This window comes from Pongo abelii, chromosome 4, assembly GCF_028885655.2.
Source record: "Pongo abelii isolate AG06213 chromosome 4, NHGRI_mPonAbe1-v2.0_pri, whole genome shotgun sequence".
In the NCBI taxonomy this organism is placed as follows: domain Eukaryota; kingdom Metazoa; phylum Chordata; class Mammalia; order Primates; family Hominidae; genus Pongo; species Pongo abelii.
Window position 1 is genome coordinate 59,346,058 of NC_071989.2, and position 27,271 is coordinate 59,373,328.

The following is a 27,271-nucleotide window of genomic DNA, read 5'->3' on the forward strand; positions in this document are numbered from 1 at the left end:
TTTAAAAAGAAGCCATCTCCATAACATAAAAGTGCAAGGTGAAGCAGCAAGTGCTGATGGAGAAGCTGTAGCAAGTTATCCGTCAGATCTGGCTAAGATCATTGATGAAGGTATCTTCACAAAACAAAAGATTTTCAGTGTAGAAGAAACAGCCTCATATTGGAAGAAGATGCCATCTAGGAGTTTCATAGCTAGAGAGAAGTCAGTGATGGTCTTCGAAGCTTTGAAGGGCAGTCTGACTCTCTTGCTAGGAGCTAATGCAGCTGGTGAATTTAAATTGAAGCCAATGATTATTTACCATTCTAAGAATCCTAAGGCCCTGAGAAATATGCTATCTACTCTTGCTGTGCTCCATAAATGGAAAAGCAAAGTCTGGGTGACAGCACACCTGTTTACATTATGGTTTACTGACTATTTGAGCCCACTGTTGCAACTAACTCCTCAGAAAAAAAAAAAAAAAGAAAGAAAAGATTCCTTTCAAAATAGTACTGCTCATGACAATGCATCTGGTCACCCAAGAACGCTGATGCAGATGTACAAGGAGACTAATATTTCCATGACACAGCATCCATTCTGCAGTCCATAGATCAAGAAGTAAATCTGACGTTCAGATCTTACTATTTAAGAAATACATTTCATAAAACTATAGTAGCCATAGATAGTGATTCTTCTGATGGAACTGGGCAAAATAAACAGAAAACTTTCTGGAAAGGATTCACTATTCTAGATGCTATTAAAAACATTCATTATTCTGGAAAAACATCAAAATATCAACATTAACAGGAATGTTGAAATTGATTCCAACCTCATGAATGCCCTTGAGGGGTTCAAGACTTCAGTGGAGGAAGTAACTGCAGATGTGGTGGAAATAGCAAAAGAGGGAGAATTGAAGGTGGAACCTGAAGATGTGACTGAACTGCTGCAATCTGATGATTCAACTTGAACAAAAAAGGAGTTGCTTCTTGTGGATGAGCAAAGAAAGTGGTTTCTTCAGATGGAATCTACTCGTGGTGAAGATACTGTGCATGTTGTTGAAACAAAAATAAAAGATTTTGAGTATTCCAAAAACTTAGAGGATACAACCCCATCAAAAAGTGGGTGGAGGATATGAACAGACACTTCTCAAAAGAAGACATTTATGCAGCCAAAAGACACATGAAAAAATGCTCATCACTGGCCATCAGAGAAATGCAAATCAAAACCACAATGAGATACCATCTCAAACCAGTTAGAATGGCAATCATTAAGAAGTCAGGAAACAACAGGTGCTGGAGAGGATGTGGAGAAATAGGAACACTTTTACACTGTTGGTGGGACTGTAATCTAGTTCAACCATTGTGGAAGTCAGTGTGGCGATTCCTCAGGGATGTAGAACTAGAAATGCCATTTGACCCAGCCATCCCATTACTGGGTATATACCCAAAGGATTATAAATCATGCTGCTATAAAGACACATGCACACATATGTTTATTGAGGCACTATTCACAATAGCAAAGACTCGGAACCAAGCCAAATGTCCATCAATGATAGACTGGATTAAGAAACTGTGGCACATATACACCATGGAATACTATGAAACCATAAAAAATGATGAGTTCATGTCCTTTGTAGGGACATGGATGAAGCTGGAAAGCATCATTCTCAGCAAACTATCACAAGGACAAAAAACCAAACACCGCATGTTCTCACTCATAGGTGGGAATTGAACAATAAGAACACGTGGACCCAGGAAGGGGAACATCACACACCCGGGACTGTTGTGGGGTGGGGAGAGCAGGGAGGGATAGCATTAGGAGATATACCAAATGTTAAATGATGATTTAATGGGTGCAGCACACCAACAGGGCACATGTATACATATGTAACTAACCTGCACGTTGTGCACATGTACCCTGAAACTTACAGTATAATTAAAAAAAAGAAAAAAATCTTAAAGGATAAAGCAGTGGCAGTTTATGAGAATTGACTCCAATTTTGAAGAAATTCTGCTGTGGGTAAAATTCTGTCAATCAGCCTTGCATGCTACAGAGAAATCTTTTATGAAAGGAAAATCAGTTAATGAGGCAAACTTCATTGTTGCCTCAATTTATGAAATTGCCACCTACCCCAAACTTCAGCAGCCACCACTTTGATTGGTCAGCAGCCAACAGTCTTCCACCAGCCAAAAGATCACAACTTCCTAAGACTCAGATGCTCATTAGTATTTTTAGCAATAAAGCATTTTTAAATTGAGGTATAAACATTGGTTGTTAGACATAATGCTGTTGCACACTTAATAGACTTGCACACTTGATAGACTACAGTACAGTGTAAACATAACTTTTATATGCATTGGACAATCAAAAAATTCATGTGGCTAACTTTATTGTGACATTCATTTTATTGAGGTGGTCTGGTACTGAAATTGCAATAGCTCCAAAGTGTGCCTGTATATATATATATACACACTACTGTATATATATATACACTACTGTATATATATATACAGTAGTATACATATAGTGTATACTACTCTTTTCCAGTTGACTAAAGTTTATAAAATAATTTTCATATTTTATGCATAACTGCTTGACTCATTTTTTAAGTTCAAACAGTACAAATTTTTTTATCTCACTAACAATAAATAATGGTAAAGTGCTTTTCAGACCTTGCCATTTCACAATCAGTGGATAAATAGTTCTTATCTAGAAGCATGTTTTAAGTGTTCTTATTGCAATCTCTAAGAAAGTACTGTATGTTCTTCCTCTTATATTCAACTTACTTTATTGAATATCTCCCAAAAAAGTCACAAAACTCCAATCATGTTTAATACTGCGTAAGATAGTATAAGTCTGCCACCTGCTGGCTACCTATGAACTTGCACAATTTTTACCACTTCGAAACAAATTTTAATTTCAATTTACAAAACAAGTTGAATTGGGTCTTAGTGCTGCCTTGTGAGGTTAAAAATCATTAGTTGTGGTCATTTTAGTTTCTAATTTCATTATGAATTTGTTGATAATTTTATATTTTTTGATACGGTTAAATGATGGGTCTATATTTTAAACAGAAGTTTTGAGAAACAGATTTAAACCTCAAATTATGTAACTCTAAAGTGATCATAAAATTTTAAACAAGGTTTAAATATAAATATTCTTATAATTTTTCTTGTATAGTAATATAACGACATAGCCAAATTTATTTATATTTTCTTGTATAAATTTAAAAAGTACAAGTGCAATTTTGTTACCAAGATATATTGCTTAGGGATGAAGTCTGGGCTTTTGGTGTGTCAAACTCCAAAATAACGCACATTGTACTCATTAAGTGATTCCCCATCACCCACCCCAGTCCCGTCCTCCACCCTTCCAAGTCTCTAGTGACTACTATTCCACACTCTATGTCATGTGTACTCATTATTTAGTGCCCACTCAGAAATGAGAACATACTGTATTTGACTTTCTGCTTTTGTGTTGTTTCACTTAAGATAATGGCCAACACTTTCATCCATGTTGCTATGAAAGACATGATGTCATTCTTTTTTATGGCTACATAGCATTTCCTTGTGTATATATCCCACATTTTATTTATTCAATCATCTGTTGATGGACACTTAACAATCTTGCCAAATTATTTTTTTTTGAGATGGGGGCTCCATCACCCAGGTTGGTGAGTGCAGTGGCACGATCTCAGCTCACTGCAACCTTCACCTCCCCAGCTACAGCAATTTTCCTGTCTTAGCCTCCTGAGTAGCTGGAACTACAGGTGTACGCCACCATGCCTTGCAAATTTTTTGTATTTTTTATAGAAACAGGGTCTCACCATGTTGGCCGGGTTGGTCTTGAACTCCTGGGCTCAAGCCATCCACCCACCTGGGCCTCCCAAAGTGCTGGGATTACAAGCGCAAGCCACTACAACCAACCTCAGATTGATTGTTTCAAAAAAAAATGTATAAATTTAAGATATACAATATGATGTTTTGACGGACATACGCATAGTGAATTTATGACCACAACCAAGCTAATTAACATAACCATGTCTTCAGATAGTTACCTTTTGTGTTGTGTAGTGAGAATACTTAAAGTCTACTCTCTTAGCAAATTTCAAGAATACAAAAGAGTATTATCAATTATAGTCCCCAGGTTGTACATGTAATCACCTTACATGACTGAAACTTTGTACACTTTGACCAACATCTCCCCATTTTCCCCACTCCTCCACCCCTGGTACTCACCATTCTACTCTCTGCTTCCATGCATTTTTCTTCAATTCTACATAAATATGAGAATGTTGGTATTTTTCTTTCTGTGTCTAGCTTATTTCACATAGCATAATGTCCTCCAGGTTCATTCTTGTTGTTGCAAGTGGCAGGATTTCCTACTTTTTAAGGCTGAATGATATTCTATTGCATGTATATACACACCACAATTTCTTCATACATTCACCCATTGGCAGACACTTAGGTTGTAGCCCTGTCTTTATTATTGTGAATAATGCTACATTTGATAGCATTATTAATGATTATTTTTGATGTTTTAATCTCTTTGAGATACTGACTAAATTGATTATTTTTAAAACATGAAATCAAACTTGAAGAAATACTGCCCCACCATGCAAATACAAATTATATTCCCATCCAGGAATATTTGCTACCAGTTTCTATACACTATGCTCAACTTCTCAGAGTGGCAATCATTATAACCTATGTCAACATTTTGATCCTTGTGCTTATCACTCTCTATGTAGGATGTTTTCATTTTTTTCACATAATCATTATCATCTTTATTTTTCACGGATACTTTGAGTTTATCCTGATTTAATTAATCATCCCCTTTTTACTTAAGTTCTCACTGTTTCCAATTTTACCTGACTTGAAACCATACTGTAATTAATATCTTCATAAATAGAAACTTTGTTTACAAATAATAGAGTATTTTATATCAGTGATTGAAGGTAGTGTTCAAGATGAATATTTGGGGCATTTAAAGCTCATATTAAATGTATTTAAATTCCTGAGCAAAGCTATGTATAATATTGATTTTTGTTGTGATTCCAAATGTTTCCCAATGGACAAATATTCACCGGATATTCATTTGTGTGAATCACTGAAAAGTATAAGAAGGAATGAGACACAATTGTCTCACTTCTTGCACTGGAGAAGACTATTTGCTTGTGGAGATGAGATGTAGACACGCACTTTTAATGCAAAGCAGAAATGGATTATTGCAAGAATAGAGCTCAAAGATAAAGATGGCTTTCAGAAGAAATATTCAAGGAAGGCTTTATTAATACAAATTAAATTTAAATGAAAATATGAGTTTCATTTTTTCTTTCTCCATTTCTACATATTAATAAAATTATTATTTTAATTAGACATGCTTAATGAGTTGATCAACAGGAGAAATGGATGAGGTAGTATTGCTACACAGTGAGGTGTCATTACCTGAAAATTGCTGCCCAGATTCCTACTTATTAAAAAAAAAAAAGAAATGAAACAATTACAACACAATGTGGTGGAAAGAATACTAGTAGTGCTGATTTTCTGAAGATCTGAATGTTTTCCTGGCTTCACCTATTCTTTGCAAGATCAGAGCCAAGGCAACTCAACCTCCACATTACACATCTTTACCTCAGTTCATGATATATTAATGAAGACCACACACAGACAAACACACACACACACACACACACACGGTGTGGCTTTCAAGTTTTTTAAGTAACAGAAGAAATTTTATGAAGATGCACAACACATAAAGCAGCTCAACTTTCAGCTCCTGTGTTAAATGATGTGGGGGGAGTCTGTGAAGAAGCCCTGCCAGATTACCCCAACCCCTACCTCCACTCTTCCTTCATCTCTCAGAAACTTGACCTTAGCAGGGATACATTAGAAAGAAAAAAGCAGTTCCTGACATACAAGAGGCAACCTGACTAAACTAGGTCATGGTGTTTTTAGAAGCTGTCCTGGTGCTCATGCATAGGCAGTGTTTTTGTCATGTAGGTTATAAACGATCTCACAGAACACCAACAAGGTCACACTGCAACCACGATGATATGTGACAAAACAAGGCCACTTCATAATTTTGTCTAACCAAAGAGAGAAACAAGTCCACTGGGAAAACAACAAAATATCCAGTAACTTTCTCTCCAGGGTAATATGAGTGTATTGAGTGTATTCCTTCTTTACTGTAATATGCTATATAGTAAAACACAAAGAGTAATCAACTCAATGTGTTCCTAGTGGGTTTTGATGGCATGAAGAAATAGAATTAATTGTGCATGTTAATCTTGTATCCTGCAAACTTGCTAAACTTATGAACTTATTTTCCTGGGCTTGTTTGGTAAGTTTTTGTTTTTGTTTTCTTAGCTTCCACAGGACTTTCTATATAGACTTATCTTAACCTTTTATCAAGATAAGAAAGTTATCTTTTGTTTTTAGTTTCAAGAGGGTTTTAATTAGGGGTGGTTGTTGGGTTTTTATGTGCTTTTCATGCATCTCTTTAGATGCTCATAAACTTTTCATTATTAGTTTGTTACTAAGAAAATTATATTGATTGATTTTTGAGTGTTAAACCTTGCATTCTGAAAGTATACCTCATTTAGTTATGCTATATAATTCTTTTACTATATTGTCGGGTTTTATTTGTTAAAATTTTGTTAAGTGTTTTTGCATCTCTATTAGTCTGTGGGGTTTTCTCTGTAATTTCCTTGCCAAGTTTTGGTATTAGATAATGTTTGCTTTATAGAATGAGTTGGGAAACATTCCATCCTCTTCTATTTTTTTCTTTCTTGAATATTTTATATTATTTCTTGTGTTGTTATCTACAAGAAATCGCCATCATCCTTATTTTTATTTCTTTGCATGTAACTTGAAATTTGGAAAGATTGCAGATTTTTCTCTTTATTGTTGATTTTTATTAAATTTATCCCATGACCTCTCTGCTCTAATCTCCGTCTGCTCTCCTCCTTGCTCACTATTATCTAGCCACATTGGCTTTTTGCTCCTTTTTTACTATTTCAAGTATACTCTGACCTCAGAACCTGGTAAAACATTGTACTGACTGTTTCCTTTGCCGGAAAAATCTTTTTTTTTTTTTTGAAAAATCTTTATGCAGCTCTTCACCTCCTTCAAATGTTCACTCAACTACCATGTCTCAATGATGCTCACTGTGATTCTCCTGCTTGAAATTACAAACCCCCTAACACTTTCAAACCATCTTTCTTATCATGCAATATAATTTCCCATATTACTCACCCTTTCTATGTTTCCATATGCATTTTTATGTTTATTTTCTGTCTCCTCACCTGGAATGTAAATCATAGGAGAGCAGCAAATTTTAGCAATTTTTTTCACTGTTACATATTCAGTACTTAGAATGAAACCTAGAACAGTGCCTAGAATACTGTATTTTTAGAAAATATTTGTAGAAAGAATTAATTATTGAACAAAGGAAGATAATTAAAATGCTGCTTTTAAAAGAGCTTTTTATAGGGTGGAGCCAACACGGCCGAACAGGAACAGCTCTGGTCTACAGCTCCCAGAGTGAGTGACACAGAAGACAGGTGATTTCTGCATTTCCATCTGAGGTACCGGGTTCATCTCACTAGGGACTGCCAGACAGTGGGTGCAGGACAGTGGGTGCAGTGCACTGTGAACCAGCTGAAGCAGGGCAAGGCATTGCCTCACTCGGGAAGCCCAAGGGGACAGGGAGTTCCCCTTCCTAGTCAAAGAAAGGGGTGACAGATGGCACCTGGAAAATCAGTTCACTCCAACCCTAATACTGCACTTTTCCAATGGGCTTAAAAAATGGCACATCAGGAGATTATATCCCACACCTGGCTCACAGGGTCCTACACCCATGGAGTCTCACTGATTGCTAGCACACCAGTCTGAGATCAAACTGCAAAGTGGCAGCGAGGCTGGGAGAGGGGCACCTGCCATTGCCCAGGCTTGATTAGGTAAACAAAGCAGCACAGAAGCTCAAACTGGGTGGAGCCCACCATAGCACAAGGAGGCCTGCCTGCCTCTGTAGACTCCACCTCTGGGGGCAGGGCACAGACAAACAAAAAGACAGCAGTAACCTCTGCAGACTTTAATGTCCCTGTCTGACAGCTTTGAAGAGAGTAGTGATTCTCCCAGCACACAGCAGGAGATCTGAGAACAGGTAGACTGCCTCCTTAAGTGGGTCCCTGAAACCCGAGCAGCCTAACTGGGAGGCACCCTCCAGTAGGGGAAGACTGACACCTCACATGGCCGGGTACGCCTCTGAGACAAAACTTCCAGAGGAACGATCAGGCAGCAGCATTTGCAGTTCACCAAGATCTGCTGTCCTACAGCCACCACAGTTCTGCAGTCACCGCTGCTGATACCCAGTCAAAGAGGGTCTGGAGCGGACCTCTAGCAAACTCCAACAGACCTGCAGCTGAGGGTGCTGTCTGTTAGAAGGAAAACTAACAAACAGAAAGGACATCCACAACAAAAACCCATCTGCACGTCACCATCATGAAAGACCAAAAGTAGATAAAACCACAAAGATGGGGAAAAAAACAGAGCAGAAAAACTGGAAACTCTAAAAACCAGAGTGCCTCTCCTTCTACAAAGGAATGCAGCTCCTCACCAGCAATGGAACAAAGCTAGATGGAGAATGACTTTGATGAGTTGAGAGAAGAAGGCTTCAGATGATCAAAATACTCCAAGCTACAGGAGGAAATTCAAAAAAATGGCAAAGAAGTTAAAAACTGTAAAAAAAATTAGATGAATGGATAACTAGAATAATCAACACAGAGAAGTCCTTAAAGGAGCTGATGGAGCTGAAAGCCAAGACTCGAGAACTACGTGAAGAATGCAAAAGCCTCAGGAGCTGATGCAAACAACTGGAAGAAAGAGTATCAATGATGGAAGATGAAATGAATGAAATGAAGTGAGAAGAGAAGTTGAGAGAAAAAAGAATAAAAAGAAATGAACAAAGCCTCCAAGAAATATGGGACTATATGAAAACACCAAATCTACGTCTAATTGGTATACCTGAAAGGGATGGGGAGAATGGAACCAAGTTGGAAAACACTCTGCAGGGTATTATCCAGGAGAACTTCCCCAATCTAGCAAGGCAGGCCAACATTCAGATTCAGGAAATACAGAAAACGCCACAAAGATATTCCTTGAGAAGAGCAACTCCAAGACACATAATTGTCAGATTCACCAAAGTTGAAATGAAGGAAAAAACATTAAGGCAGCCAGAGAGAAAGGTTGGGTTACTCTCAAAGGGAAGCCCATCAGATTAACAGTGGATCTTCCGACAGAAACTCTACAAGCCAGAAGAGAGTGGGGGCCAATATTCAACATTCTTAAAGAAAATAATTTTCAACCAGAATTTCATATCCAGCCAAACTCAGATTCATAAGAGAAGGAGAAATAAAATATTTTACAGACAAGCAAATGCTGAGGGATTTTGTCAGCACCAGGCCTGCCCTAAAAGAGCTCCTGAAGGAAGCACTAAACATGGAAAGGAAAAACCGGTCCCAGCCACTGCAGAAACAGGCCAAAATGTAAAGACCATTGAGGCTAGGAAGAAACTGCATCAACTAACGAGCAACATAACCAGCTAACATCATAATGACAGGATCAAATTCACAGATAACAATAGTAACTTTAAATGTAAATGGACTAAATGCTCCAATTAAAAGACACAGACTGGAAAATTGGATAAAGAGTCAAGACCCATCGGTGTGCTGTATTCAGGAAACCCATCTCATGTGCAGAGACACACATAGGCTCAAAATAAAGGGATGGAGGAAGATCTACAAAACAAATGGAAAACAAAAAAAGGCAGGGGTTGCAGTCCCAGTCTTGGATAAAACAGACTTTAAACCAACAAAAATTAAAAGAGACAAAGAAGGCCATTATATAATGGTAAAGGGATCAATTCAACAACAAGACCTAACTATCCTAAATATATATGCACCCAATACAGGAGCACCCAGATTCATAAAGCAAGTCCTTAGTGACCTACAAAGAGACTTAGACTCCCACACAATAATAATGGGAGACTTTAACACCCCACTGTCAACATTAGACAGATCAATGAGATGGAAAGTTAACAATGATACACAGGAATTGAACTCAGCTCTGCACCAAATGGACCTAATAGACATCAACAGAACTCTACACCCCAAATCAACAGAATATACATTTTTTTCAGTACCACACCACACCTATTCCAAAATTGATGACATAAATAAAAGTAAAGCTCTCTTCAGCAAACATAAAAGAACAGAAATTATTACAAACTGTCTCTCAGACCACAGTGCAATCAAAATAGAACTCAGAATTAAGAAACTCACTCAAAACTGCTCAACTACATGGAAACTGAACAACCTGCTCCTGAATGACTACTGGGTACATAATAAAATGAAGGCAGAAATAAAGATGGTCTTAGAAACCAATGAGAACAAAGACAAAACATACCAGAATCTCTGGGACACATTCAAAGCAGTGTGTACAGGGAAATTTATAGCACTAAATGCCCACAAGAGAAAACAGGAAAGATCCAAAATTGACACCCTAACACCACAATTAAAAGAACTAGAAAAGCGAGAGAAAACACATTCAAAAGCTAGCAGAAGGCAAGAAATAACTAAAATCGAGCAGAACTGAAAGAAATAGAAACACAAAAAAACCCTTCAAAAAATTAATGAATCCAGGAGCTGGTTTCTGAAAAGATCAACAAAATCAATAGACCACTAGCAAGACTAATAAAGAGGAAAAGAGAGAAGAATCAAATAGATGCAATAAAAAATGATAAAGAGGATATCACCAACGATCCCACAGAAATACAAACTAACATCAGAGAATACTACAAACACCTCTACACAAATAAATAAGAAAATCTAGAAGAAATGGATAAATTCCTCGACACATGCACCCTCCCAAGACTAAACCAGGAAGAAGTTGAAACTCTGAATAGATCAATAACAGGCTCTGAAATTGCGGCAGTAATCAATAGCTTCCCAACCAAAAAGAGTCCAGGACCAGATGGATTCACAGCTGAATTCTACCAGAGATAAAAGGAGGAACTGGTACCATTCCTTCTAAAACTATTCCAATCAATAGAAAAAGAGGGAATCCTCCCTAACTCATTTTATGAGGCCAGCATCATCCTGATACCAAAGCCTGGCAAAGACAGAATGAAAAAAGAGAATTTTAGAGCAATATCCTTGATGAACATTGATGCAAAATTCCTCAATAAAATACTGGCAAACCGAATCCAGCAGCACATCAAAAAGCTTATCCAGCATGATCAAGTGGACTTCATCCCTGGGATGCAAGGCTGGTTCAATAAATGCAAATAAATAAATGTAATCCAGCATATAAACAGAACCAAAGACAAAAACCACATGATTATCTCAATAGATGCAGAAAAGGCCTTTGACAAAATTCAACAACCTTCATGCTAAAAACTCTCAATAAATTAGGTATTGATGGCATGTATCTCAAAATAATAGCTATCTATGACAAACTCAAAAACTCTGTATGCTGTATGATAGCATACAGAATGGGCAAAAACTGGAAGCATTCCCTTTGAAAACTGGCATGAGACAGGGATGCCCTCTCTCACTACTCCTATTCAACACATTGTTGAAAGTTCTGGCCAGGGCAATTAGGCAGGAGAAGGAAATAAAAGGTATTCAATTAGGAAAAGAGGAAGTCAAATTGTCCCTGTTTGCCAATGACATGATTGTACCTTTAGACAACCCCATTGTCTCAGCCCAAAATCTCCTTAAACTGATAAGCAACTTCAGCAAAGTCTCAGGATACAAAATCAATGTACAAAAATCACAAGCATTCTTATACACCAACAACAGACAAACAGACAGCCAAATCATGGGTGAACTCCCATTCACAATTGCTTCAAAGAGAATAAAATACCTAGGAATCCAACTCATAAGGGATGTGAAGGACCCTTCAAGGAGAACTACAAACCACTGCTCAGTGAAATAAATAGGATACAAAGAAATGGAAGAACATTCCATGCTCACGGGTAGGAAGAATCAATATCGTGAAAACGGCCATACTGCCCAAGGTAATTTACAGCCATCCCCATTAATCTACCAACGACTTTCTTCCCAGAATTGGGAAAAAACTACTTTAAAGTTCATATGCAACCAAAAAAGAGCTGGCATCACCAAGTCAATCCTAAGAAAAAAGAACAAAGCTGGAGGCATCATGCTACCTCACTTCAAACTTTACTACAAGGCTACAGTAACCAAAACAGCATGGTACTGGTATCAAAATAGAGATATAGATCAATGGAACAGAACAGAGCCCTCAGAAATAATGCCACATATCTACAACCATCTGATCTTTGACAAACCTGAGAAAAACAAGCAATGGGGAAAGGATTCGCTATTTAATAAATGGTGCTGGGAAAACTGGCTAGCCATATGTAGAAAGCTGAAACTGGATCCCTTCCTTACACCTTATACAAAAATTAATTCAAGATAGATTAAAGACTTATATGTTAGACCTAAAACCATAAAAACCCTAGAAGAAAACCTAGGCATTACCATTCAGGACATAGGCATGGGCAAGGACTTCATGTCTAAAACACCAAAAGCAATGGCAACTAAAGACAAAATTGACAAATGGAATCTAATTAAACTCAAGAGCTTCTGCATAGCAAAAGAAACTACCATCAGAGTGAACAGGCAACCTACAAAATGGGAGAAAATTTTCACAGCCTACTCATCTGACAAAGGGCTAATGTCCAGAATCTACAATGAACTCAAACAAACTTACAAGAAAAAAACAAACAACCCCATCAAAAAGTGGGCAAAGGACATGAACAGACACTTCTCAAAGGAAGACATTTATGCAGCCAAGAAACACATGAAAAAGTGCTCATCATCACTGGCCATCAGAGAAATGCAAATCAAAACCACGATGAAATACCATGTCATACCTGTCAGAATGGCAATCATTAAAAGTCAGGAAACAACAGGTGCTGGAGAGGATGTGGAGAAATAGGGACAATATTACACTGTTGGTGGGACCATAAACTAGTTCAACCATTGTGGAAGTCAGTGTGGCCATTCCTCAGGGATCTAGAACTAGAAATACCATTTGACCTAGCCATCCCATTACTGGGTATATACCCAAAGGATTATAAATCATGCTGCTATAAAGACACATACACACGTATGTTTATTGCATCAGTATTCACAATAACAAAGACTTGGAACCAACCCAAATGTCCAACAATGATAGACTGGATTAAGAAAACATGGCACATATACACCATGGAATACTATGCAGCCATAAATAATGATGAGTTCATGTCTTTGGAGGGACATGAATGAAGCTGGAAACCATCATTCTCAGCAAACTATCACAAGGACAAAAAACCAAACACCGCATGTTCTCACTCATAGGTGGGAACTGAACAATAAGAACACATGGACACAGGAAGGGGAACATCACACTTCAGGGCCTGTTGCGGGGTGGGGGGAGGGGGGAGGGATAGCATTAGGAGATATACCTAATGCTAAATGACGAGTTAATGGGTACAGCACACCAACATGGCACATGTATACATACGTAACAAACCTGCACATTTTGCGCATGTACCCTAAACTTAAAGTATAATAATAATAAAATTTTTAAAAAATAGTTTTTTAATCAATAATTCTTTTTGATTGATATCTACTTCTTACTGTGAGATTCTTGATTTTAACTTTTTCTTCCTGACAATTAGTAGGCCCTTAATAAATATTTGTTGAATTATTTAATAATAAATCTACCTTTTGTACTTAACGGAGGGCCACATATTATCATGATGCTTCAGTTTACAAATTTCGTGAATCTAAATTTACTAGCGATTGTAAATTTACTAGCAACTATTTGCTAGAATGTTTACCATTAACAATGTTGTATGTATTACTTGTAATGTGTATTGAAAAGTTCTTTTGTCATTTAACATTCATTTTGGAAAATCTTAGAACTGGTGAAGTGTAATTTTAAAAATATTTATACTAGATTAAGAAGACCTGAATTCGCGTCCCAGTTTTTCCACTTTCTAGACCTATAGCGATAGGAAAATTTCTTAAACTTTCTGACTCCCCATTTTCTTATCCTTAAAATGAGGCCAATGAATTATAAGTTCTCCAAGTCCTTTACAGCTCTAACATTCTGGGAATCTACTGCAATAAATTACCTGTCCAAACTCAAGTGTTATAAGCATAGTGATTTGCAGCTAGATAAGATCTGTACCATGATAACAAATGTCCATAATAATGACCTGAAGGTATCCTGAGATCCCAGATTGCCTCCTGAGTCATCCTAAATTTTCTAAGTTTAGCTTCCAATCTGTCCTAACCAAGAATTTGAAAACAAATTTTTAAAGCCCACCCATGAGTTGTAACAAAGAAACAGGAGATACCTTTTTTTCTCTTTGTTCCAGAACTATGCACTTGCTGATTATTAGCCCATGTTGGCCTTTTGAAGAATAAATCTCTACTCAGGCTTTGTTTGCAACTACTTAGTAATTACTGTATTAACAATACTATTTCTGTAACTCTAGTTATTCCACGAGTCTTGTAATTACTGCTTACACTTAAAACTTGGGCTTCGTTTGCAACTACTTAGTAATTACTGTGTTAACAATAGTATTTCTATAACTCTAGTTATCCATACATCTTGTAATTACTGCTTACATCTAAAAACTATAACACTGGGAGGTTTTCTTGTCATCTGAAATACTTACTGCCCATCACATCAGAAATGCCATTGCTGGAGTCTACTGTGTCATTACCTCTAAATGTTTGCTATTTGATTTACATTCTTGTTGTTGGCAGGTTGTAGACTACACAGGGCTTTGATAGGAAAAAAAAACAATTCTCTGGGTAAGTATAGAGAAAAGGATACCTCACATCCTTCAGACCCCACAACAAACTTTCAAGTTTATACACACACACACTGACACACACAAACACACACACACAGACTTAGGGGTGGAAACTTTTTATTTTGCCATGCACAATTTTACAAAGCAACTATCTTTTGTAGCCATCATTTCATAAAATATGTAGTAACAAAAAAATTTAGGAAAGACATAATATCAGAATAAAAGGCAATCCTTTACATTTAATAAATATTTAATAAATATAAACAGCTCACTATATTGGCTTTCTTGTTTGTTTGTTTGTTTTTTTTTTTTTGAAAGAGTCTGTGCTCTATAACTCTCCCTGGGTCTCTGAGCCGCATAATGCAGGGATGTGTGAATCCTTTCATGATCATGATGTGTTGGTGACATGTGAATTTTCCACAAGTTGAGGAGGAAAAATCATCAAACTGACAGAATTCAATGTGGTCATCTAAGAACTTGGGACACCTGAGGAGAGAATGTCTCTAGAAGAAAATAAATGCAGCATTCTGTCATTCTGTAGACTTATTCTTCAGAGATCTGATTTGGTTGACTGCAACAACACCAACTCCATAAACATACAGCCTATGTGAACAGTGACTATGTATCTTTGTTTGTGCTGCTATAACAAAATATCCAAGAAGAGGTAATTTATAAAAAATAGAAATGTGTTTCCCACAGTTCTGGATACTGGGAAGTCCAAGATCAAGGCACTGGCAGGATTGGTGCCTGGTAAGAGCTGCTCTCTGCTTCTGAGATGGTACCTTGTTGCTGCATCCTCTGGAGGTGACAAATGTGTCCTCACTTGGGGGAAGGGACAAAGGTCGCAACCTAATTTCTTCAAGTTCTTTTATAAGGACTTTAATCCCATCCTGGAGGGCTGCACACTCCTGACCTAATCACCTCCTAAAGACTCCACTTCGTAATACAATCATATTTGCAATTAAGTTTCATCCCATGACTTCTGGAGGTCATTCAAACCATAGCACTATATTTTCTCTGTCTTCTTTTCTCCTTTCCTCCATGGACTCTTCATTGTCTCCCTTTTCTTCATCCTCTTCAAAGAGGAATTATGAAAGATGAGAGACAGAGAAAAGTAAAGTGGATGATGATATAAGAATGTATTCATCAATGCAATGTGTCGGGGGAAACAGGACATTCCGCACCACTATTATGAAGCTATACGCTATATTTTGCTTCTTCATCAATTCCAAAGGGACTGAAGCAAAAGTAAATAAATATAAATAAATAAATAAAATTTGCCATTTGATATAACTGCAACATATTATATAGGAATGAGTGATTGATCTGGAGGAAAGAGTATGATTTTTATTTCAGATTAAGTGGCAAAGGCTTCTGAACAACCTATGGATCAAAGAAGAAATCAAAAGGAAACTTTTTTTAAAAAAGCTTGATGTAAACAAAAATGGAAACACAACATACCAAAACTTATGGGACACAGCAAAAATAGGTCTAATGAGGAAGTTTATATTAATAAATGCCTACATTAAGAAAAAAATCTCAAATACATAACCTAAATTTACACTCCAAGGAAACATAAAAAAACACACTAAGACCAAAGTTGGTAGAAGAAAGGAAATAATAAAGATCAAAGCAGAAATAAATGAAGTAGAGAATAGAAAAATAATAGAAAAAAATCAATAAAACCAAATATTTATTTTTGAAAAGGTAAACAAAATTGATAAACCTTTAGCTAGATTAACTAAAGAGAAAAGACAGAAGATTAAAATAGTAAAAATTATCAATGAAAGAACAGACATCACAAATGATACTAAAGAAATAGAAAGGATCATAAAAGACTACTATGAACAACTTGCCAAAAATTGGATAACCTATAAGAAGTGATAAACTCCTAGACACATACAACCTATTGAGAATGAATCATGAAGAAATAGGAAATCTGAACAGACCAATAACAATGGTTATGAAAACCCTAAGAACTCTACCAAAAAACTGTTAGAAATAATCAATTCCATCTATATACATTGGAAACAAAGTATTCAAAAAATGAATTATTAAAACAATCTAATTCACAATTGCATGAGAAAATTAAAAAGCAATAAATTCAACCACAGTGCTGAAAGATCTGTACACTGAAAATGATATTAAAATATAAATTAAATAAATTGAAGAAGACACAAATAAATCCAAAGATATCCTGTATTCATGGATTAGAGTAATTAATATTAAAATGTCTACACTACCCGACTGTTCTATAGATTCAATACAATCTCTATTAAAATTTCAGTGACTTTTTCATGGATAGAGATAAAACAATCCTAAAATTCATATGAATCCACTAAAGACCCTTAGCCAAATCAATCTTAAACAAGAAAAAGAAAGTTAGAGACATTCCATCACCTGATTTCAAAATATACTACAAACCTGCAGGAATCAAAACAGCATGGGACTGGATAAAATCAGACATACAGACCAATGGAAAAGAATAGAGAGCCCAGAAATAAATCCACTTATTTATTGTCAACTGATATTCCATGAATCTGTCAAGAGCACACAGTGGGGGAAAAACAGTCTCTTCAATAAATGGTGTTGGGAAAACTGTGTATCTACATGCAAAATAATAAAACTGGACCCTTACCTCATACCATATAGAAAACTAACTCACAATAAAGACTTAAATAGCTGTAAAACTACTAGAGGAAAATATAAGGAAAAAGCTTTTTGACATTGATTTGGGAAATTATTTTTAAAATGTAATCCCACAAGCACAGGCAATAAAAGCAAAAATAGACAAATGAAATTGCATCAATCTAAAAAGTTTCTGCACAGCAAAGGAAACAATTGAGTGAAAAGAAAACCTACAAAACAGGAGAAAATATTTACAAATGATACATCTGATAAGCAGATAATATTCAAAGTATATAATCAATTCAAACAAATTGATAGCAAGAATACAAATAACCCAATTTAAAAATGGATAAAGGACGTAAATAGACATTCACCAAATAAGCCAAAGAAATGGCCAAGAGGTATATTAAAAAGTGCTCAACATCACTAATAATCAAAGAAATGCAAATTAAAGTCACAATGAAATATCACTTCACACCTGTTGGAATGGCTACTATTAAAAAGATAAAAGAGAGCAGGTGTTGGGGAAGGTGTGGGAAAAAGGAATCCTTGTACACTGTTGGTGGGAATGTAAATTGCTACAGTAATTATGGAAAACAGTATGAAGATTCCTCAAAGAATTAAAAATAGAACTACCATGTAATCCATCAATCTCACTTCTGGGTATATATCCAAATGAAAGGAAATCAGTATGTTGAAGAGATATCTGCACTCCTATCTTCATTGCAGCATTGTTCACAATGAACACACACACACATATATGAATATTACTCAGCCTTATTAAAAAAAAAGGAAATCCTGTCATCTGTCATTTGGGGCAACATAGATGAATCTGGATAATGATATACTAAGTGAAATAAGCCAGACATGGAAAGAAAAATACTGATGATCTCATGTATGTGGAATCTTAAAAGGTCAAACTCATAGAAGGAGAGAGTAGAATGGTAGTTTCCAGGGGATGGGGGATGGCGATAGGGAAGAGGAGATGGTGGGCACAGAGTACAATTTCAGTTATGCAGGATAAACAAATTCGGGGATCTAATATATAGTAGAGGGATTATAGTTCATACTACTGTATTATATACTTGAAATTTGCTAAGATAGTAGATGTTAAATCTTCTCACCAGAAAAAAAAAGGTAACCATAAGGTGATGGATATGTTTTTTGGCTTAATTGTGGTAATCATTTCACAATGTATATGTATATCAAAATATCATGGGGTATGTCTTAAATATATACAAATTTTATTTGCCAATTATAACTTCAATAAACAGGAAAGAAATAAAAAAGCTAGAGGTAGTCCCACTTCTCAAAATGGGAGAATTAATGTAGAAAGGTGTCTAATTCAGGAAGAAGGGGAAAGAGAACACTGTGGAAACAATCATATAGTAAAAGATAATTATTTGGGATGCTACTATCACTCTTGGACATAGGGATAATAAATAACAAATAGGCTCCAGCTTCATTCATCTGGGTGACTGATTAAGATGCAAACTCTAAATTAGTAAGTCAAGCATAGGAACCAAGGTTCTGCATGTCTGTAATGCCTGTGCTCATCCACAATCCACAGTGTGCAGAACAAGGTCTCAGAAGACAATGGACACTGTGATAAATGGCCAGAGGACTAGTCTCATCTGACTGGATTGATAACAGATCTAAAATCTGTAGGCTCCAGGAGCTTCTTTTCGTGGCTGGTGAAAAGCTCAAAAACTCAAGACTTGGCATTGACACCCAAGTGTTCTAGAGATTTTTATCCCCTCTTTACTTTTATTATATGAAATATTTTTTTCTGTCACCCTAGCTCCTGTAATGGCTCTTCTGGTATATCTTCTGCCACCTGGGAGTAGACATTAAACAAAGTTGTATTGTGGAGTCCTGCAGAAACAGATCCAGTTTATGACTACATTTAAGCTTGCCACAAGTTTAAATTCAGGTTTCTACTTACAGCTTGAATCTTTCTCTTAGTGTCTACATTAGGGCTTGATATGGTTTGGCTGTGTCTCCACACAAATCTCATCTTGAATTGGGGCTTCCATAATTCCCACATGTTCTGGAAAGGACCTGGTGGGAGATAATTGAATCATGGGAGCAGTTTCCCTCATAGTGTTTTTTTCTTTTATTTTATTATTATTACACTTTAAGTTTTAGGGTACATGTGCACAATGTGCTCGTTAGTTACATATGTATACATATGCCATGCTGGTGTGCTGCACCCATTAACTCATCATTTAGCATTAGGTATATCTCCTAATGCTATCCCTCCCCTTCCCCCCACCCCACAACAGTTCTGAGAGTGTGATGTTCCCCTTCCTGTGTCCATGTGTTCTCATTGTTCAATTCCCACCTATGAGTGAGAATATGCGGTGTTTGGTTTTTTGTTCTTGCGATAGTTTACTGAGAATGATGATTTCCAATTTCATCCATGTCCCTACAAAGGACATGAACTCATCATTTTTTATGGCTGCATAGTATTCCATGGTGTCTATGTGCCACATTTTCTTAATCCAGTCTATCATTGTTGGACATTTGCATTGGTTCCAAGTCTTTGCTATTGTGAATAGTTCCGCAATAAACATACATGGGCATGTGTCTTTATAGCAGCATGATTTATAGTCCTTTAGGTATGTACCCAGTAATGGGATGGCTGGGTCAAATGGTATTTCTCGTTCCACATCCCTGAGGAATCACCACACTGACTTCCACAAGGGTTGAATTAGTATACAGTCCCACCAACAGTGTAAAAGTGTACCTATTTCTCCACATCCTCTCCAGCACCTGTTGTTTCCTGACTTTTTAATGATTGCCATTCTAACTGGTGTGAGATGGTATCTCATTGTGGTATTGATTTGCATTTCTCTGATGGCCAGTGATGGTGAGCATTTTTGCATATGTTTTTTGGATGCAAAAATGTATTCTTTTGAGAAGTGTCTGTTCATGTCCTTTGCCCACTTTTTGATGGGGTTGTTTATTTTTTCCTTGTAAATTTGTTTCAGTTCATTGTAGATTCTGGATATTAGCCCTTTGTTGGATGAGTACATTGTGTAGGTTGCCTGTTCACTCTGATGGTAGTTTCTTTTGCTGTGCAGAAGCTCTTTAGTTTAATTAGATCCCATTTGTCAATTTTGGCTTTTCTTGCCATTGCTTTTGGTGTTTTAGACATGAAGTCCTTGCCCATGACCATGTCCTGAATGGTAATGTCTAGGTTTTCTTCTAGGGTTTTTATGGTTTTAGGTCTAACATTTAAGTCTTTAATCCATCTTGAATTGATTTTTGTATAAGGTGTAAGGAAGGGATCCAGTTTCAGCTTTCTACATATGGTTACCCAGTTTTCCCAACACCATTTATTAAATAGGAAATCCTTTCCCCATTGCTTGTTTCTCTCAGGTTTGTCAAAGAGCAGATAGTTGTAGATATGCGGCATTATTTCTGAGGGCTCTGTTCTATTCCATTGATCTATATCTCTGTTTTGGTACGAGTACCATGCTATTTTGGTTACTGTAGCCTTGTAATATAGTTTGAAGTCAGGCAGCGTGATGCCTCCAGCTTTGTTCTTTTGGCTTAGGATTGACTTGGCGATGCAGGCTCTTTTTTGGTTCCATATGAATTTCAAAGTAGTTTTTTCCAATTCTGTGAAGAAAGTCATTGGTAGCTTGATGGGGATGGCATTGAATCTGTAAATAACCTTGGGCAGTATGGCCGTTTTCACGATATTGATTCTTCCTACCCATGAGCATGGAATGTTCTTCCATTTGTTTGTATCCTCTTTTATTTCATTGAGCAGTGGTTTGTAGTTCTCCTTGAAGAGGTCCTTCACTTCCCTTATGAGTTGGATTCCTAGGTATTTTATTCTCTTTGAAGCAATTGTGAATGGGAGTTCACTCATGATTTGGCTCTCTGTTTGTCTTTTTTTGGTGTGTAAGTATGCTTGTGATTTTTGTACATTGATTTTGTATCCTGAGACTTTGCTGAAGTTGCTTATCAGCTTAAGGAGATTTTGGGCTGAGATGATGGGGTTTTCTAGATATACAGTCATGTCATCTGCAAACAGAGACAATTTGACTTCCTCTTTTCCTAATTGAATACCCTTTATTTCCTTCTCCTGCCTAATTGCCCTGGCCAGAACTTCCAACACTATGTTGAATAGGAGTGGTGAGAGAGGGCATCCCTGTCTTGTGCCAGTTTTCAAAGGGAATGCTTCCAGTTTTTGTCCATTCAGTATGATATTGGCTGTGGGTTTGTCATAGATAGCTCTTATTATTTGTAGATATGTCACATCCATATCTAATTTATTGAGAGTTTTTAGCATGAAGGGTTGTTGAATTTTGTCAAAAGGCCTTTTCTGCTTCTATTGAGATAATCATGTGGTTTTTGTCTTTGGTTCTGTTTATATGCTGGATTACATTTATTTATTTGCATATATTGAACCAGCCTTGCATCCCACGATGAAGCCCACTTGATCATGGTGGATAAACTATTTGGCGTGCTGCTGGATTCAGTTTGCCAGTATTTTATTCAGGAATTTTGCATCAATGTTCATCAAGGATATTGCTCTAAAATTCTCTTTTTTCATTCTGTCTTTGCCAGGCTTTGGTATCAGGATGATGCTGGCCTCATAAAATGAGGTAGGGAGGATTCCCTCTTTTTCTATTGATTGGAATAGTTTCAGAAAGAATGGTACCAGTACCTCCTTGTACCTCTGGTAGAATTCGGCTGTGAATGCATCTGGTCCTGGACTCTTTTTGGTTGGTAAGCTGTTGATTATTGCCTCAATTTCAGAGCCTGTTATTGGTCTACTCAGAGATTCAATTTCTTCCTGGTTTAGTCTTGGGAGGGTGTATGTGTTGAGGAATTTATCCATTTCTTCTAGATTTTCTAGTTTATTTGCATACAGGTGTTTGTAGTATTCTCTGATGGTAATTTGTATTTCTATGGGATCTGTGGTGATATTCTCTTTATCACTTTTTATTGCATCTATTTGATTCTTCTCTCTTTTCTTCTTTATTAGTCTTGCTAGCAGTCTATCAATTTTGTTGATCCTTCCAAAAAACCAGCTCCTGGATTCATTAATTTTTTGAAGGTTTTTTTGTGTCTCTGTTTCCTTCAGTTCTGCTCTGATTTTAGTTATTTCTTGCCTTCTGCTAGCTTTTGAATGTGTTTGCTCTTGCTTTTCTAGTTCTTTCAATTGTGATGTTAGGGTGTCAATTTTGGATCTTTCCTGCTTTCTCTTGTGGGCATTTAGTGCTATCAATTTCCCTCTACACACTGCTTGGAATGTGTCCCAGAGATTCTGGTATGTTGTGTCTTTGTTCTCGTTGGTTTCAAAGAACATCTTTATTTCTGCCTTCATTTCGTTATGTACCCAGTAGTCATTCAGGAGCAGGTTGCTCAGTTTCCATGTAGTTGAACAGTTTTGAGTGAGTTTCTTAATCCTGAGTTCTAGTTTGATTGCACTGTGGTCTAAGAGACAGTTTGTTTTAATTTCTGTTCTTTTATGTTTGCTGAGGAGAGCTTTACTTCTAATTATGTGGTCAATTTTGGAATAGGTGTGGTGTGGTGCTGAAAAAAATGTATATTCTGTTGATTTGGGGTGGAGAGTTGTGTAGATGTCTATTAGGTCCACTTGGTACCCGGCTGAGTTCAATTCTTGGGTATCCTTTTCAACTTTCTGTCTCATTGATCTGTCTAATGTTGACAGTGGGTTGTTACAGTCTCCCATTATTATTATGTGGGAGTCTAAGTCTCTTTATAGGTCACTAAGGACTTGCTTTATGAAGCTGGGTGCTCCTGTATTGGGTGCATATATATTTAGGATAGTTAGGTCTTCTTGTTGAATTGATCCCTTTCCCATTATATAATGGCCTTCTTTGTCTCTTTTGATCTTTGTTGGTTTAAAGTCTGTTTTATTAGAGACTAGGATTGCAACTCCTGCCTTTTTTTCTTTTCCATTTGCTTGGTAGATCTTCCTCCATCCTTTTATTTTGAGCCTACATGTGTCTCTGCACGTTAGATGGGTATGCTGAATACAGCACACTGATGTGTCTTGACTCTTTTCCAATTTTCCAGTCTGTGTCTTTTAATTGGAGCATTTAGTCCATTTACATTTAAAGTTACTATTGTTTTCTGTGAATTTGATCCTGTCATTATGATGTTAGCTGGTTATTTTGCTCGTTAGTTGATACAGTTTCTTCCTAGCATCGATGGTCTTTACAATTTGGCATGATTTTGCCATGGCTGGTACCAGTTGTTCCTTTCCATGTTTAGTGCTTCCTTCAGGAGCTCTTTTAGGGCAGGCCAGGTGGTGACAAAATCTCTCAGCATTTGCTTGTCTGTAGAGTATTTTATTTCTCCATCACTGATGGAGCTTAGTTTGGCTGGATATGAAATTCTGTGTTGAAACCTGTTTTCCTTAAGAATGTTGAATATCGGCCCCCAGTCTCTTCTGACTTGTAGAGTTTCTGCTGAGAGTTCTGTTTTTAGACTGATGGGCTTCCCTTCGTGTGTAACCTGACCTTTCTCTCTGGCTGCCCTTAACATTTTTTCCTTCATTTCCACTTTGGTGAATCTGACAATTATGTCTTGGAGTTGCTCTTCTCAAGGAATATCTTTGTGGCGTTTTCTGTATTTCCTGAATCTGAATGTTGGCCTGCATTGCTAGATTGGGGAAGTTCTCCTGGATAATATCCTGCACAGTGTTTTCCAACTTGGTTCCATTCTCCCTGTCCCTTTCAGGTACACCAATTAGACGTAGATTTGGTCTTTTCACATAGTCCCATATTTCTTGGAGGCTTTGTTCATTTCTTTTTATTCTTTTTTCTCTCAACTTCCCTTCTCACTTCATTTCATTCATTTCATCTTCCATCAATGATACCCTTTCTTCCAGTTGATCACATTGGCTCCTGAGGTTTCTGCATTCTTCACATAGTTCTCAAACCTTGACTTTTAGCTCCATCAGCTCCTTTAACCACTTCTCTGTATTGGTTATTCTAGTTATACATTCGTCTAATTTTTTTTCCAAGTTTTTATCTTCTTTGCCTTTAGTTTGAATTTCCTCCTGTAGCTCAGAGCATTTTGATCATCTGAAGCCTTCTTTTCTCAACTCGTCAAAGTCATTCTCCATCCAGCTTTGTTGCATTGCTGGTGAGGAACCACATTCCTTTCTAGGAGGAGAGGCACTCTGCTTTTTAGAGTTTCCAGTTTTTCTGCTCTGTTTTTTCCCCATCTTTGTGATTTTATCTACTTTTGGTCTTTGATGATGATGATGTACAGATGGGTTTTTGGTGTGGCTGTCCTTTCTGTTTGTTAGTTTTCCTTCTAACAGACAGGACCCTCAGCTGCAGGTCTGTTGGAGTTTGCTAGAGGTCCACTCCAGACCTTGTTTGCCTGGGTATCAGCAGCAGTGGCTGCAGAACAGTGGATTTTCATGAACCACAAATGCTGATGTCTGATCATTCCTCTGGAAGTTTTGTCTCAGAGGAGTACCTGGCTGTGTGAGGTGTCAGTCTGCCCCTACTGGGGGATGCCTCCCAGTTAGTCTGCTCAGGGGTCAGGGGTCAGGGATCCACTTGAGGAAGTCTGCCCGTTCTCAGATCTCCACCTGAGTGCTTGGAGAACCACTGCTGTCTTCAAAGGTGTCAGACAGGGACATTTAAGTCTGTAGAGGTTACTGCTGTCTTTTTGTTTGTCTGTGCCCTGCCCCCAGAGGTGGAGCCTACTGAGGCAGGCAGGCCTCCTTGAGCTGTGGTGGGCTCCACCCAGTTCGAGCTTCCTGGCTGCTTTGTTAACGTAAGAAAGCCTGGGCAATGGCGGGAGTCCCTCCCCCAGCCTCGCTGCCACCTTGCAGTTTGATCTCAGACTGCTGTGCTAGCAATCAGCTAGACTCTGTGGGTGTAGGACCCTCTGAGCCAGGTGCGGGATATAATCTCCTGGTGCACCATTTTTTAAGCCTGTCAGAAAAGCGCAGTGTTAGGGTGGGAGTGACCCAATTTTCCAGGTGCCATCTGTCACCCCTTTCTTTGACTAGGAAAGGGAACTCCCTGACCCCTTGTGCTTCCTGAGTGAGGTAATGCCTCACCCTGCTTTGGTCACACACAGTACACTGCACCCACTGTCCTGCACCCACTGCCTGGCACTCCCTAGTGAGATGAACCTGGTACCCCAGATGGAAATGCGAAATCACCTGTCTTCTGCGTCACTATGCTGGGAGTTGTAGACTGGAGCTGTTCTTATTTGGCCATCTTGGCTCTGAACCGGTGACCCCCAAATTGTTCTTGTGGTAGTGAATAAGTCTTATGAGATCTGATGGTTTCATAAAGGGAAACCCCTTTTGCTTGGTTGGTTCTCTGTTGCATGCTGTCATGTAAGATATGCCTTTTACTTTCTGCCATGATTTTGAAGCCTCCCCAGCCATGTGGAACTGTGAGTCCATTAAACCTCTTTTTCTTTTTAAATTACCCAGGCTCAGGTATGTTTTTATCAGCAACGTAAAAACAGACTAATATAGCAAATTGGTACCAGTAGAGTGGGGTGCTGCTGTAAAGATACCTATTATACAGCAAATTATATATATAGGATTATATACAATATGTAATTCAAAGTGATTTAAACAAAAAGTGGGATCCACTGTTTCGTTTAAAAGGAACAAGGATATCTTCAGACAAGTCTTGATCTAGATAAAACTGTAATAAACAGTAACAAGCTACTTCCTTTCTCTTCCTCCTGTCCTTTGAGGTCCTATCTTGATCCTCAGACTCTACCTAGTTGCCTCTGGAATGTATGAGCTCTGCCCTTATTATAGGAATGGGTATTGAAGTTGTAAACCTCACTTCCTATAAAAGAAAGATACATGTTCCATTCCCTATAATGCCTACAAATATATCTTAACATCTTACTGACTCTAATTGGGTTATTTTCCCAACATTGCACAAATAATTGAGGACAGAAGATGGTATAAACTTATTAGTTCAATAAATCTGGGTAAAGTTAATCCCACTCAGACTTCATAGCTGAAAATGTGAAAGAGTACTTTGGGTAACACAAAGAAAGACTAAGTATTAGGGAGTAAATGAACAAATGTCCTTTGCATTCAGTTCTAGCTTTCTAACAGACATTTACCTTATTTCCTAACATTGCCCACAACTCCAGGTAAGACGTTTTTCAAAAACAACTCTCATCTTCAGCACTTTTTTCTTGACTTTTGCTTAAAAAATTATATTCTGTCCACCTTTGGGGTCTTAACTCACAATTGACTTTTGACCTTTCTGAATCATATTTGTCTTCCCTCTCTCAATATTCCCTTAGTTCACTTTCTTCCCTAATTATCTCATTTTTTTTTATCCAAATAGATTGTAGTACATGAGAAGCTCAGGATACATCTTACATCTTTTATATCCTCCTTCAGTGCAAAGTAGATTTTTAAGTACATCGTATACACTCAAAAATGATTACAGAATAAAGCCTATTATAAGTAACTAGCAACACATTGAGGTAAAAGAGCATTAGAAGAAGTGGAGACCTATACTTTAGCTCCAGCTCATCTCTTGCCAGTTGGCCAATTTTGCACAAATTATTTGACCTAGAAGCCTCATCATCTAAAAAATAATTAGATGTCTGTATGTTGTGCCTATCTCATATTCATTTGTGGAATCAAATTAAAAAAGGGTTTTTCAAAGTAAATAACAGAGAAATTCAGAGGAGAATCCGACAATAAATTCTGAAGTATTCGGAGTAGGGTGCAGCTGGGCTTTTAAGTATGAATACCCCTAGAATA

The 27,271-nt window shown here is 37.3% G+C and overlaps 1 protein-coding gene across 1 annotated transcript in view; it reads right to left on the bottom strand.

Moving 5' to 3' along the window:
* Positions 1 to 7,033: 7,033 nt before the first annotated feature.
* The window catches only part of EMB (embigin), a 126,230-nt gene continuing 105,992 nt past the window's right edge, over positions 7,034 to 27,271 (bottom strand). Inside the window, exon 12 of the transcript XR_008525250.2 lies at positions 7,034 to 7,282. The gene's annotated coding sequence lies outside the window, so the exon portion shown is untranslated. The remainder of the gene's footprint in view (positions 7,283 to 27,271) is intronic.